This window comes from Spea bombifrons, chromosome 4 (assembly GCF_027358695.1).
Source record: "Spea bombifrons isolate aSpeBom1 chromosome 4, aSpeBom1.2.pri, whole genome shotgun sequence".
NCBI classification, from domain to species: Eukaryota; Metazoa; Chordata; class Amphibia; order Anura; family Pelobatidae; genus Spea; species Spea bombifrons.
The window spans coordinates 45,980,029-45,994,944 of record NC_071090.1 but is presented as its reverse complement, the minus strand read 5'-3'; the positions used below and the strand labels follow the sequence as shown (position 1 = coordinate 45,994,944).

Below are 14,916 nucleotides of genomic sequence, written 5' to 3'. Positions count from 1 at the left end.
AAGGACCGACTAAGGTTTGAATCTTTACAACGGGAAAATGGGCACACTGGATGGGCCAAATGGTTCTTATCAGCCATCAGATTGTGTACACATGGGTATTGGTGATGCACATTCCCAATGCTTTCTCTCATAGTGTTCATGTTTGAATTCTGCAGTCGGCTATCCATGCTGCTAGCCAGTGGTGTATTTACCACCTCTGTGCCACTGTCCTTTCTGCTGGCCATTGGGATGTCTGGCTCATACCCAGCATAAAGGTTTAACCACACAGCCATCCCTGCATAGCTGCAGCTGAGTCACTGCACACAATATAACTGATAATAAAGCAGTCCTCCATGCTGAACCCGACAGGGCTAACTCCTAAATAATGGAGGTAAAAATATGAATTGGTTACAAAAGCACAGTAACACCTTCATGGGTCTGATAAATATTATTTATTTATATAGTGTTGACATTTTCTTCAGCGCTGTGCAGTTGTTAGGGCTCAACTCTGTGGCCGGGGTCTGCATTCCACATCCTTCACTGCGCAAGCAGACCCGAACACCAAGCCTGTCTGACCTTGTGCAATCGCATGCATGAGTGGTCTTAAAGGTGCCGTGTGACCTTAATTTGACCCCCCCCCTTTCAGGTGGGCCAGCTAATTATATTTTGGGCCCATACTTCTTCCTTGCCCTTTATAGTTTTTACTCCTTGCAGAGAATTCCGTGTGCCATATTTTGGTTCCTGATTCGGCTTATCTTTGACCACGGTTCTGCCTGCTGTGTGGATTCGTTTGCTCAGTTTCTTCTCGTTTCTGACCTGGGTTGTATGTAACCTTGGTTTGGATTCTGATTCGGATTCTATTGATCCTTTTTGGTTCCTGACTCTGCGTACCTATATACCAATTTCAGCCTACTGTTCAGTCTTCGCTACTGGGTTCCGGCTTTCTACGCTGAGCTTGAGAACAATATAATATGAAGGTAGCCTACTGACTAGCAACTAAAGATTTTTCTGAAAGTGTGGTATAGCGATATACAGTCTAATGAGAAGATAATCTGATGTTGGATACAAAGATCAATGTCTACTTATGTGTTCAGCTATCCCAGTGGCTATGATTCTACTCTCAATGACTTTGAGAGAACCCACAACTGCTGTTGTCCTCATCCAAAGTACCAAGAAGGTACAAAAGCAGCTGTAGCTTTGACTAGAGTACATTTCATGTCAATGATTATCCTGCACTGCATCGCAGTTGGCCTTGTATATAACATGTAGGTTCTCTCCTTGAATAAGCTCAATCGCTCATGTCAATGGTTATTGGTAATCTGCTTGAGTATATTGACATGTTTCTCAATAGTGAATGCTCATTGCTCAGTCATCACATTTTATAACATTGTAAACATTTTAGCACAGTGCAGCCAAATACAAAATTTCATTTATGTTCACTTCATTGCACAGACTGTAACAAGAAATCTTGTGCATGGGGACAGTATCCACAGCAAGTTACTGTGGATGTGTTTTAACTACTTCAGCTCAGAATGGTCGGTGGATGCGGTACTAGTGGGAAACTTCAAAACCTATAAAATATAATGATGTAAATGGAACAGCATTATTTATCATACTAATAAAGTAGTGTTCATTTTACATGACAATGGTTTCTTATATTATTCTCTTTATTTGAAACCTATATTCCTTTCTCTTTATGTCCTAGCTTTGTCCTATGAATCTATTTTTAATGAATTGTTTTACATAATTGTATACTCTGTTAATTAGTTCCAATGTTATTGCATACATTTTTAATATTTGGTATTTTATCTTTTGAACAATGTGCATGAATATGTAATATCATTACACAATGTGTGCAAACATTAAATGTCATTACTACTGAGAGATTCTGAAATTCAGATATTGAACTTTGTTCATGGCAGTAGCCATTTTTTTTCTTTGTCAATTGCAGGTATGTGTGCTTATTCAACTGTAAAACTCGAAATAAGTGAGGAAACGTTTTACCTGTCCATGGTGCTGATTCTATGATCTTACTACAGCATTAATCAGCAATTATCATTATTCATATTATGTGGGGGGGATACAAACAAAGACCAATATTTTTCACATAATGTTAATGTTGATTATTACCATGCATTGGGTAGGAATATGGCTTATCCTGAATCTAATAGTGTGAATATCAAAATCTGTTATGGGTTTATATTAGATGAAGTTCCTGAAAAAATATTTATAGATTAATGATAAGTAAAACTACAAGCATATACTAACTTTAGCTTGGTTGGCAAACTGATGCATATCCCCAAACATTTCAGGTGTCTACGGTGTAAACTGGATCACCTTTATTGGGAGTGTACTTTATTGGGAGTGTGGCTGAAGGCTGGCATATGCCTTACCACTGGCAAGTGAAGACGAACGCTGAGATATGACATCATACCAGTGCATCTCCCTAATTGACCCATGACAGTGGGGGTCACTTGGTGGGATGGTGTCTGGAAATTGGGACTGGAAAATAGCACACAGGGAAGATATGCTGGTTGTAGAATTGCTGGAGTTAACAATTGAATATGTTTATAGTAGAAACTGTTATGTGCTTTGCTCTCACCTTCCAGGCTTGATATTAACATTTCATTTTTATTTTATTTTTTGCAGGTAAGTTTTTTTGCTTTCTTTACTGGAAGTTAGTTACACGTTTCTCGACATAATTTAATTTTGTTGTGCAGAATGATTTGTTATGCAGAACCATTGTGTGGCATATAAATCGAGGCTATAATGGAAGGAAATTTATGCACGCTATCGAAATCAGCTGAAACAAAACACATGCCTTTAGCGGAAAACAATGAATACAACTTAACCTACCTCTGAGGCCGCAATGGATTTTTAAGGTGGATTCTGAGGCCTGAAAATGGAAGTGCTTTTAACAGCATCATCAGAACCCGTTAGCTCAAGCGTTTTCCACTTCACTTGCTTGGTTTGGATGTCTTGTTCTGTTTGTGGAGCTCTGCAGCTGAAAGGCATTTGAGGAGAAGGGGGGGGGCGGGGAGTATAAAGCCAAATGGATTGTGCTCATAATTTATAGGGACTGAAATGCAAGCGAAGTGCCTGATGCAGGATACATTCACCACAATTGTTTATGATGCTCCTAGTTAATTATACTAACCGAGAGAAATCTATCAGAAGACTGACAACTATTATGCCAGCCTGGTTTTTGTTTTGTAATTCGCTGTTCGGATTTGCAGAGAACCTAATTTGTAGTTTTGTTCATGTATTTTCTCTCTCGCACTTACTTTATTTCCTATCATGCGCATTGGCAAATTAAATATTGTGTGCATGTTTTTTTTAATGCATTTTGATGTGCAGCTGAGCTTAATTCATGTTAATTCATTTCTTGTTGGAATGCAGGCTGTATAAATAGAATCAAGGCCTGTTGGAATGCAGAGTGTTGTCAGTGATAGTTTAATTGCTAAATGTTTCCTGAATATTGCACATCAAAATGGCAAACTTTTTCTTATGGAACTTAAAAGGAAAGTTACATTTCATGCACAACGGTAACAAGGATTACTTGTATCCTTTTTATAGACCTGCAATGCGGCTTTTAATGGTAGTGGCAATTGAATGAACAATTGAATTCTAGGTTCCTTTCCTTTTTTACTTAAATCATTTACATTCTCCAGATGTAAGCATTTCGGAAGCTGATGCATGCATCACGCTTGGTGTAGTGCTTTAACGATAAGGAGAACATATTGTATTTATTATTATTATAGGCAAATGTAGTAGATTGTATCTTGTAACTTAACAATATGCATTCATAAGTGTTGTGAGTCCGTTTGAGCCTTGAGTTCCTAGACACATCGTTAGCCCCTGATATTCCCTCGAACCTTATTCTCAGAAGTTTTGAAATACATGGAACTGGTCGCAGCACTTTATTCTTTCGAGTTCATTAAATAATAGGATTTTGCCAGAAGGAACAAATCGCTGCTATGCTCCAAGGTTCGCCACTAGATATTTGCAATACTTGTACCAGCCTTGTGAATATATAGATTGTTTGGATCTATAGCCATGGGACTCCTGCACTTAAAGCTGATGACTTTGGTTATGATTATACACATTACAATTCTCACTTGACATTCAGTAAAATCGTGGCAATTACTGGTACTAATGCTTACATAAAGCAAGTTGAAAAGAAGGATTCTAGTTTTACAGACACAAGCTGTGCAAAATACTTTCAGGCACGTGAGTGTTCTGCTACATATGTAACCTGTTTAGAAAGTGTGCCTTGAAAATGGAACCTATTTGCCAGGATATAATTTGTTTTAAATATTGTCATTGCTTTAGTTATAATACTTTAACATACTGCGTGTTGCATTATATGTACAGACTGGAGAGGAGAAGAGAAGAGAGAGGGGATGTGAAATAGACATTTAAATATTTTAAGGCATTTAAGGTAAAATTTAAGAGGGCCAGAGGCTAAAATGTAATGTAACAAAGTTTTACTTTGCAAAGAGGATGGTACATAAATGGAACGGACTCCTAGCCGAAGTGGTAGAGGGCAATACAATGAGGGAATTTAAAAATGTATGGGATAGGCATCCTATGTGTTGCATGTTGTATAGGAACCTACTGTGTGTCACTGTGTCGGACATCCTGTTTAACCGCATCTACTACATCTCCCTGGCTAATATCTAAAAACGCTGTCTCTTTTTTTTTGTCTTTGTCAATAACTCCCATAGTGAGAGTGAAGCTTCCACACCCTGCCTTAGAATGCCTTATAATGTCATGTCCTGGCACTCCGCAACAAGGATTGAGACTGTGGAGCGGGCAGCTAGGGCACTACTCCTGGTCAGGCCTAAATCAGCATCCTAGTTAACTACGTCACTGCATTTTCAGGATTTTATCCTTATCATTACAAACGCCAAACCAAATAACTTACCCGGTTTGATGCATAACTTTATCAACTGAAGAATGTTTGAGTAACAATGTATTGTGTACTTGCTCTGAATTTAAATGGTTACTTGTTGTTATACTAGGAAATGAGCATAGTGACCTTTTTGAGGCATATTTCCTCAAGTCATTGCTGTTCTTTTGCCTAATTGTGTGAGATTTTCTGCATGAATATTCAGAGCTTTTCTGGTATAGTTGTAAATTCCTTCTAAAATGACCCTTTAGTATATTTTACATAATCTGTGATGCAAAACACTGCAAGAACAGATGAAACCAATTTAGCAAAATCCTTATGTTCTTTCACAGAACAAAAACTTACAATTTTCATAAAAGCACTAAGTGCCTTAAGAGACTAAGGTTGTGTCTACCATTATCTAGTGATAATCCAGGTTGGATGAGAAGACCACTAAAACAATCCTCCAATTATTATGAGCGGCAATTTATAGTAATGTGTTCATTTGTTTTCAGATGAATTTAACATGGAGTAAACTGTTATTGTATATCCAAAGGATTACGTGAGCAAATGAACACGAGATTGAATTGTAAAGCCCTAAAAAACAAGTATAAAAATGTTGATTGAGTACCAAGGTTTTTCCACCTAGCTTTTTGCTTTTGAAACCTAGAAACGGTTTCTAGTTATCGATGGAGTTAAGTATTGATGCAGAAGACCATATGGAATAGTGGGATACAAGTGCTTTGGGATAAGAGGAGACGTTGTGGATCTACTCCAGGTATGAGTACTGCTATTCGTTACCGAAGCAGTATGATTTTGTGCCATTTGCTGTGTTCTTAGAGTTTATTTTAACAACAAGCAGATAAGGGGTTGCTAAAATAAAATACCTAAAGATTTCTTAACATTTATGGCCTGCAAACCTTGGAAGTAAAGGACTAACAAAATAAGGTAATGCATCCAGCTGTGAAATACTTCAAGGTCACAGCTCAGTTGGCCACAAGATTTCTAGCTAAAAAGATAGAAGGTGACAGTGCTTAGAGTTTGGTAATGTTTGTTCGCTGAGCGTGAAATGAAATTTAACAGTGTGCTTTGACTGTGTTTCTTAATTTATTATGGTTGTTTAGATTTCTTTTAAAAAAAAAAAAAAAATCAGTTGGTAACTCAAGATAGATATAGATATATATATGCTGTGTTTGTGTGTGTGTATATATGTATGTGTGTGTATGTATATATATATATATATATATATATATATATATATATATATATAATCTGACCATTACATCAGGCACTTTTAGACATCGCATTCTAAATACACTAATATGAATTTTTCTGACACTGAGTTACTTAAAAACGGGGTCATGGATGGTGTGGTACACCGCAGCTCTGGAACTGCAGTTTCTCCTAAAGGCAAGTGCTTTACTTTTTCCCTCTACCGGTTAATGACTGAATATTATTAGTACTTTACCATGCATTCTTTATAAGTGGGGTTATATGTAACTGTACATTGCCCCTTTATGGCAATGAATAAAATACTAAGAATCATTGAAGAAGGACACATCTTGAAATAATCCTACCATTGAACTCCTTTCTGTCCTAATTTATTCTATAAGCAATGCACAGCATATTGGATTCAATAAAGAATTCATAGATATGTGACATGTATATGCATCTATAATATAGCACAAAAATCAACACTGAATACTTTATGGTAATCCTATAAATTGTGTATGGTATGTTTTTTTTATTTGTAAAAATGTTTGCCTACCTACAGTTTGCCTACACGAGTCAGTGTGTGTGTAAATGTAGAGTAGATTCAGTATGTCTACTGTATTGTAGTGCCAGATTAAGTGTATATAGTGTTACAGTGGTGTTTTTTTTTATACTTTTTTTTTTTTTTAATAGTGCTTGCCAGTGTACATGTGTACAAGAGTGTAGTGCTAGCATGTATGGTGTTTATATTACAGTATGGCATTAGCATGAGTGTATGACAGCATATAGTGTTTGTATTAGTGTATAGCATGTGTGTACATGAGCGTAGAGTGTCTGTGTGTTACTGTAAGGTGTTAGAGTGTGAAAATGTATGTTAGTGTATGGCAAGGCTCGGCAATCCCTGGGAGCCACATTGGGTAATTTATGCACATAAAAACATAATTGGTGAAGAAGTTAAAGTCAAAGTTATTTGTTTTGTGCTTTGCCAAATTTTGCTTCTAGGGCTGTAACAACTAATTGATAAAAGACCCCTCGTTTTATAATCCGTTTCAGTGTGACTCACAGCAGTTCATATTTACCAGTCCCTCCTTGCAGTCACTGCTGATTGGCCGCAAGGAGGGACAGGGAGAAAGACAGGGGCAGGGCCAATTGGTAGTGACTGCAGGGAGGGACAAGGAGAAAGAAAACTGCAGATTGGCCCCGCCCATTTTCTATAGCGTCCACATGGCTCAGAAACTCATCTAACTGCGAGTATAAAATTTATATTTGGAATGCTGAAAGTTAGGGGAGGTGGGGGTTAATTTAGGGGCAGTTATAGTTAATGGGGTCTTCATGGTTAATTTAGGGGCAGTTGTGGTTGATGGGGGTTTAGGGTTAATTTAGGGGCAGTTGTGGTTGATGGGGGTTTAGGGTTAATTTAGGGGCAGTTGTGGTTGATGGGGTCTTTAGGGTTGATTTAGGGGCAGTTGTGGTTGATGGGGTCTTTAGGGTTGATTTAGGGGCAGTTGTGGTTGATGGGGTCTTCAGGGTTAATTTAGGGGCAGTTGTGGTTGATGGGGTCTTCTCTTGAGGATTAATTTAATGCTGAGGACTGAGTGTTAATTTAATTAATTAAATACATTTAACTTAAGGTGCAGTTAGAAGTAAAGGGGGGGCAAACTGAGGGGAATCTAAATACTGGGGGCATTTATAAAAGTATAATCTATGCAAATCTATGAGTGCACTATGGCATATCAGGGGGGTATACGGCATACCTGGGTAGGACAGAGTGACATATCTGGGGGTATAAGGCATGTAGGGTATATAAGGCATATGTGGGGAGGGTGGAGTGGCATGTCTGAGAGGGAGTGTGGCATATCTGGTGTATGTGGCATGTGTGGGAGGAAGTGTGGCAAGCCTGGGCTGAAATGTGCATAACTGGGGGGCAGGTTGGGAAATAAAAACAAGAAATGCATTTTTTAAAAGTTTTTTTTATTCTGCCGTTTGTTTTTAACATCCTACGTTACTTTATTAAATTATTTTAAATAAATGAAAAATTTACATTTTTTTTTAATCCGATTAATCGAAAAAATAATCGGCCAACTAATCGATTATGAAAACAATCGTTAGTTGCAGCCCTATTTGCTTCTGTTTTCTGTTTAAACTGAACATGTTTTTTTTAAGCTCGATTAATGTATTTTTTTCTTTATGCGATAAGTCTGATTTTAAGCATCATTACAGAATTGTATTTTATTCAAAATAGCAAGCAATATTGATGAAAAATGGTGGCAAACGTGCTAATGTAATAATAAGTACAAATGGTGACAGAGGGACACTTTTCTTTTGTGTGGGTGCAGTTTTATGTGAAACTGGGGGCAGAGATTTATCCCCATATTCCTCTACATATAGCAATGAATTTACAGACAGGATGATGGTTGAGACTAACACCTGATACTAATCACTGATACTAGATCATATATTCACCAGAAAAAGGTGGAAAATGGTAATTTATTCCAGCATAACGCAGACAACGTTTCGGTCCTCATGGACGTTCATTAAGGTAAAGGAAGACCCACTAAAGTATATCCAGGTGTTACAAAAGACAATAGCTGATATTGACAGGATACAAGATACTATTTTATTGTATGTTTAGCAGAAAATATGAAATATAGCTTGTGTTCCTTTTTAAAAAGGCATGATTACTTTAGCTACAAGATAAGTTTATTAAAATATTGCATTCTGTGATATAAATAGTTATTACATCCCTGGGAATTCCTGCACTTAGGAGGTTAGTAATGTGGAAAGTAATGCTGTCAAGGCAGACCCAGTGAATGTGTGGCCCAAAGTATTTCACTGTTTTTCTTTTAACTGAGCAATTCAGGTTTGAAAGGGAAAGCCTTGTAACCAGGAGGACAAAGAGTGGATAAATCTTCGAAATGAAGTATCCTTACAAAAAGTGTTATCAATATTTAAATATCCCTTCACAGCAGGTGTGAAACTGCTAGACATATGGCTAAATGCCTTATCTATCAGTACCAAGAAACATCAATGTAACACAAGTTAATGTTTAATGTTGATGAATGTAAAATAATGCACTTGGGATGTAAAAATCCCAAAACGGAATATAGGATTGGGAAGCCTGTACTGTAAGTGACAACAGAAGAATTTGGGAGTAATTAAATCTGAGGACTTCAAGACTAAGCATGCAATGCAATAAAGCATCAGAAATAGCAAGCAGGGTGCTGGGGTGTATAGCTGGAGGCTTTAGTAGCAGATATAGAGAGTTGGTTCTGCCACTTTACAGATGTCTGGTTAGGCCTCATCTAGAGTATTATGTATAGGTGTGTATCTGGGACCCCATCTCCAGAAGGATATTGACATTTTGGAGAGTGTTTAAAGGAAGGATAATATTTTTTATCCTGCAAACAGCTTACAATTTTATCAGGAAAGACTGAGAATAACATTATGTAGCTTGAAGGAAAAGAAGAGAGAGAGGGAATGTGATAGAAACATGTAAATACTTAAAAGGCTTTTATAAAATTTTAGAACAAAGCTAATTTTAGAGGAGAAAGGTTAGAACAAGAGGCCATTATCTAAAAAACTTAAGAGACCATAGCGTAAAACTAAGAGAGAAAGAAGTGGAAGCTGGTAGATAAATAGAACAGCCTCCCACCAGGAATGGTAAAAACCGATACCACGAGGGAATTTAAACATGCATGGGATAGGCATAAGGCTGTCCTGAATCTAGTCCAAGACTAATCTTCCTTATCTGCTGTCAAATTCTGTTTCTAACAGTCACTAACTTGCAGATTTATGTCCTGGTTTGTTGGCTGTGTGGGCGCAGGTTTACTGGAACGGCTTGCTCTTTTTCCATACAAAGTACCTGCATTTGGCAGTCTGCGGTCATTAATGGAGCAGGGACAGGTTGTACCGTAGATGAAATGCCCAGTGAGACCGGTTTATGTAGATAATTTACAAAAAAACGTTTGGGTTAATTTATTAAACAGGGTGTGCAGCTTGATAATATATTTAATCTTATTATACTAACCATGCATTATGTATGTCTAACTTGGTGCTTCTGGCATAAAATGTTAATACTGATAGAAAAATATTTCTACTGTTTACTCACAAATAGAAGTATATGCTAACCTTGAGATAAATACTGTCCAAATCAGGTATAGTAGAATAACAAAATCTGCAAAATTGTAAAATAACGAAGAACAATCAACCATAAAAGGCCAAATCATGTTGGGGGTAATGATTCATCTGTTCTGCTTCTAAAATTAAATAGAAGAGATACTCAATGTCGGGTGAGATCCACAGCTTTATCACATTGCCACATGCTTCCAAATCTCACCCAGGCAGACACTGGCAATCTCTGATCTGTATAGCTTTGAAACTATTTCTGAAGAAGTTGTTGTGGTTTGAGAAGCATACTTTCTGAGTTTGTATAGTGTGGTAGTTTTAATTGACATACTCTTTGTGTAAACTAACACATGGACAACGGTGTTATCGTATCTGGGTGCTGGTTTTCTTTTCTGCATTAGGGCCTCCGTTCCAGTTCTTCTCCGATAAGCACAGGTCAATAAGACACTGTCTTTCAGAACTTGGGTAAGTAGAGTCACATGGTAGGGTTCTTAAGAATCATAAGTAAGAAAGTCTGAATTAGGTAAGTCTCTACTCCATATCCTCGTTACTCCTCCTTACTCCTCCTTACTCCATATACTCCTGTACTTGTCAATTAAAATTAATTTTGTAATGCCAGTAATGGAACAATTGTATTTATAAAAACTGATTTACCTCCACATTAGCAATGTATGCACCTTATATCATAATGAAAATATGAATTATATTTTTTTCCCTCATACATTAGATTTTTTTGTTGTTATTGGGACTTTAAGTCAACCATACAAACCATTTAAGAAGTAGTTTGCAGTTATTAAAGGAAATGTAAGTACCATGAAAAGATCTTACAATTTTGCTTCACCTCTTCATGCTAGGAAAATAATTGACCTAATAATAATCCTCTACTATGGTATTTTGTTCCTTTTTGAATACTTTATATATTAGGGCACCTCTGGAGGGAGAAATGAGCTGTAGAGCTGCGGGTAACTAGCGTTGGAGTTCTGGCCACATTAGGAACAACATTAACATCTCTTCTAATATAAAGCAGTCCCTCTCTTCTAACAATAACTGGTACAATGACTGTTTTAATAATAAACTTAAACATAACAGGTGTATATAGCCAATATTTCTCTGATGTCATGGCACGTAGGATTTGAGTTAACTCACAACCCCAGCTTCTGCAGAAGGCTGATGGAGAATGCTAGAGAAAGAAAGCAGAGTGTTGTCTTCTAAATTATTAAATGTCATTCATATCATAAAAAAACTGTAGCTTTCAATCAAATTTTACACATAGACTAACAACTGAAAAAGTAAAGTACGACATACTACAGAGGCCCGTATTATGTGCAATTTAATAATCCAATATTGTTAAACAGACATGGGACACATACTTTAAAGTTTAGAAAATTGCTAATCATTTCAGAACTTCATGTATTTAGGGTAAAGCACCAGCAAAATGCAATGAGAGTTATTTAATGGACCCCCCAATAGATATATGACCAATTCAAGTCACGCTTCTCATCCTTTCCCACTGCTTAATAATTATCCTTAGGTGCAAAGGAAACACTAGGTGGCATTCATGGACTAATATATGGAAATTGTGACACTTCGAGGAAAACTGAGAATAATTTAAATCATGTATTATTTCACAGTAAAACATTCTTATTACACATTATTATGTTGTTAATACCGTGTGTGGGAATTCTAAACAATAATATAATTGAATGTATGTTCACAAGTCTTTGTGCATATTACGAATGAACTGGAAAATAATTGTTTCTAGAAGTGTAAAGACCACCCCCCTCCTTAGTGTAATTGCACTAACGAATGCCTTAATTGAGAATTGAGCGCTTGTTTGATCAATGCCAATTCTATATGAACATGAGTTCCAATTGTTTTACAATTGAACCATTTTCAACTATTGATTTATATATATCATATTCTGCAGCACTCTAGAATAGGATCTATTTCTGCTTGGATAATATAGGGCTATATAATTTATGGTATTAAAATATGGGAAATGGGAATAACTAACTATACATAAGATGTCATTTATAAGTTCTGTGTTGTTAAGAGAGCTGTCCTAAGAACGCTTCTATTGTGATATTAGTTCCCAGTAACATATCTAGCACCTCTGTTCCTCATGTGGCTGTAGCTTTTTGGATATATGTAATATAACGATCTTATGTGTCCTGCTAAAAATAATGATCGTTAGAGCCTTACTGATCGTTGGTATTGTCTTTATTTGATTAATCAGAGGTTGAGTATCCTGTGGAGTGGGATCCTAGGCTGTCAGGGTCTGAATAGTTCATTTATGGGTGCATTTTGAAGTCATATGACTTCTAATTATGTTTACTGTATTGTTACAAAAAACGAACATCCATCCAGGCAAGCCTGAAGTCTTGTTTTTCTCACAGAAATTCTATAGTGCAAGGGACTGCGGGTAGATATATGCAAGTCAGGTTAACCACAAACACCTGCTTTGCCTCTTTATCCACTTTATACATGGATCCCTTAAAGCTAAACAAAGCCCTTCCAACCCAAGCCTCAATCAATAAGCCAGTTACCAACCTAATGTTGATGAGTCCCGTTGAGGATGAAACAGCTGTCCTCAAGTGCTGATCAGGCTACTCCACCTCTGGCAAGTGAGTATCTGTGAGAGAGGGAAAGTTTGGTCCTCTGGCCTTAGGGCTGGGATAGAAAGAAGCCCAGAGGTTGCATTTTGTCCACAGTCTTTGGTCCAAAACTGGGCCCTGTGCGCTATGGTGTTCGTGTGAGGTTCATCGCAGTTCACTTTTTTTTTTTGCCCGTGCTGGTAAGCACTTTTTGCACTTCGGACCCCCACATGCACTTTTATTTTTGTATACACTAGCCCCAGCCTTTAGGGTAGGTGTGCGATGTATACAGGGGCGGGCTGGGCCGGGGGGCAGGGGGGCAATTGCCCCCCCAGGTCGCCCTAAATCCGGGCCGGTGGGCCGGACGGACGACCGGCAGACGAGAATTCAATGCGGCTGCGGCCGCAAAGTTAAAAACTATGCGGCCGCGAGCAGGATTGAATGCGCCCATCAAGCGTACCTGGCGGGGGGGGGGCGTTCCGCTCCGGCTGCCGCTCATCTGAGGGCTGCCACCATGCCGGCACGCCTTCAGAAACGGTGCGCGCGGCAACTGTGTCTGTGCGCCGGGACTTGATGTCAAATCCCGGCGCACAACACTGAAGCCACGCCCACCGTCTTCAGCGTTTAGTACACCGGAAGGACAGGAAGAAGAAGAAGAGGACGAAGAGGAAAAGTGAGAGTGAAAGAAGAAAAGGTAGGAGAGAGTGGATTAGTAAGTGTGTGAGAGTGATGGGTGTTATGCTGAATGTAAGTGTGTGAGAGTGATGGGTGTTATGCTGAATGTAAGTGTGTGAGAGTGATGGGTGTTATGCTGAATGTAAGTGTGTGAGAGTGATGGGTGTTATGCTGAATGTAAGTGTGTGAGAGTGATGGGTGTTATGCTAAATGTAAGTGGGTGAGAGTGATGGGTGTTATGCTGAATTTAAGTGTGTGAGAGTGGTGGGTGTTATGCTGAATGTAAGTGTGTGAGAGTGATGGGTGTTATGCTGAATGTAAGTGTGTGAGAGTGATGGGTGTTATGCTGAATGTTTGTGAATGAGGGTTTCAGATAGCATGGATGTGTAAGCGTTGGGGGATAGCTTGGCATAGGGAGTCCGTAATCACATTCCTTTCATGCCCAGATTCCATCATGTAGTGGCTGCCTAGGCATGATAGGAGTGTGATTGCTGTTATAAATTATTTTTTGGTCCAACTTCAGTGTGTTAACACTTTTATTGGACAGAATAATTCAGTATTAATATATATATATATATATATATATATATATAATTGCAAACAGCAATCACACTCCTATCATGCTAAGTCAGCCAGCACATGCTAGAACCTGGGCATGATAGGATTGTGATTGTTGTTATATAGATATATATATATATATATATGTTAATATTGTTGTTGATTTTTTTGTTTTATTTTTTGTGTTACTTTTAATAAAGTATTTTAAAGTTTTTTTTTTGTTTTTTTTTTCAGTTTTGGCCAAGTGAATGCTGAATTTTCAGTTTCAGTACAGAATGTTCATTTCGGTGCATCCCTACTATATACTATGCCAGTCACTAAAGTGGTAAGCCTACACCACATCAATGTTTGGCTTAGTATATAGTGATAGGGGTTGTCGGTGTCTGGCTCAATGTATAGGCACGCATTGACGGTGGTACCGCATAATCCCTAAGTATATAATGATAACAGTTATGCTGTACCCCTGTCAATGTTTGCCTAACCATAGAAACTATGCAGTTTTAAAGTGTGTGTGTGGGGGGGTGCCACATACAGGGTCTGCCACAGGTGCCAAATACTCTAGGTACGCCCCTGCATCATGCGGCTGTCAGACCCAACGGCCATTCCTCAGCTCCTCTTCCCACGTCTTAAAAGGGGTGTGATGAAGAGCTGAGGCATGCGGTGTGTGCACGCCGGCCACTTTAATTTCATTAGGCGCTGGTGGAGTGACTGCCGCACGAAGGCCGCTTTCAATGTCGCTCGCAGCCGCTTTAATGGTGCAATGGGCCAGTTGACTAGACTCGCCCCCCAGGCCTTAGGCTGCCAGCCCTCCCCTGGATGTATACAGGGTAAACGTTTTTATCACTCCAGCCAAAAGCTAAGTGTTAACTTAAATACAACCAT

General features: G+C 38.3%; 1 protein-coding gene across 3 annotated transcripts in view; it reads left to right on the top strand.

Annotated features, from left to right (window-relative positions):
- The window catches only part of GRIP1 (glutamate receptor interacting protein 1), a 188,371-nt gene that overhangs the window by 51,438 nt on the left and 122,017 nt on the right, over nucleotides 1-14,916 (top strand). The gene's annotated exons all lie outside the window — the stretch shown is intronic.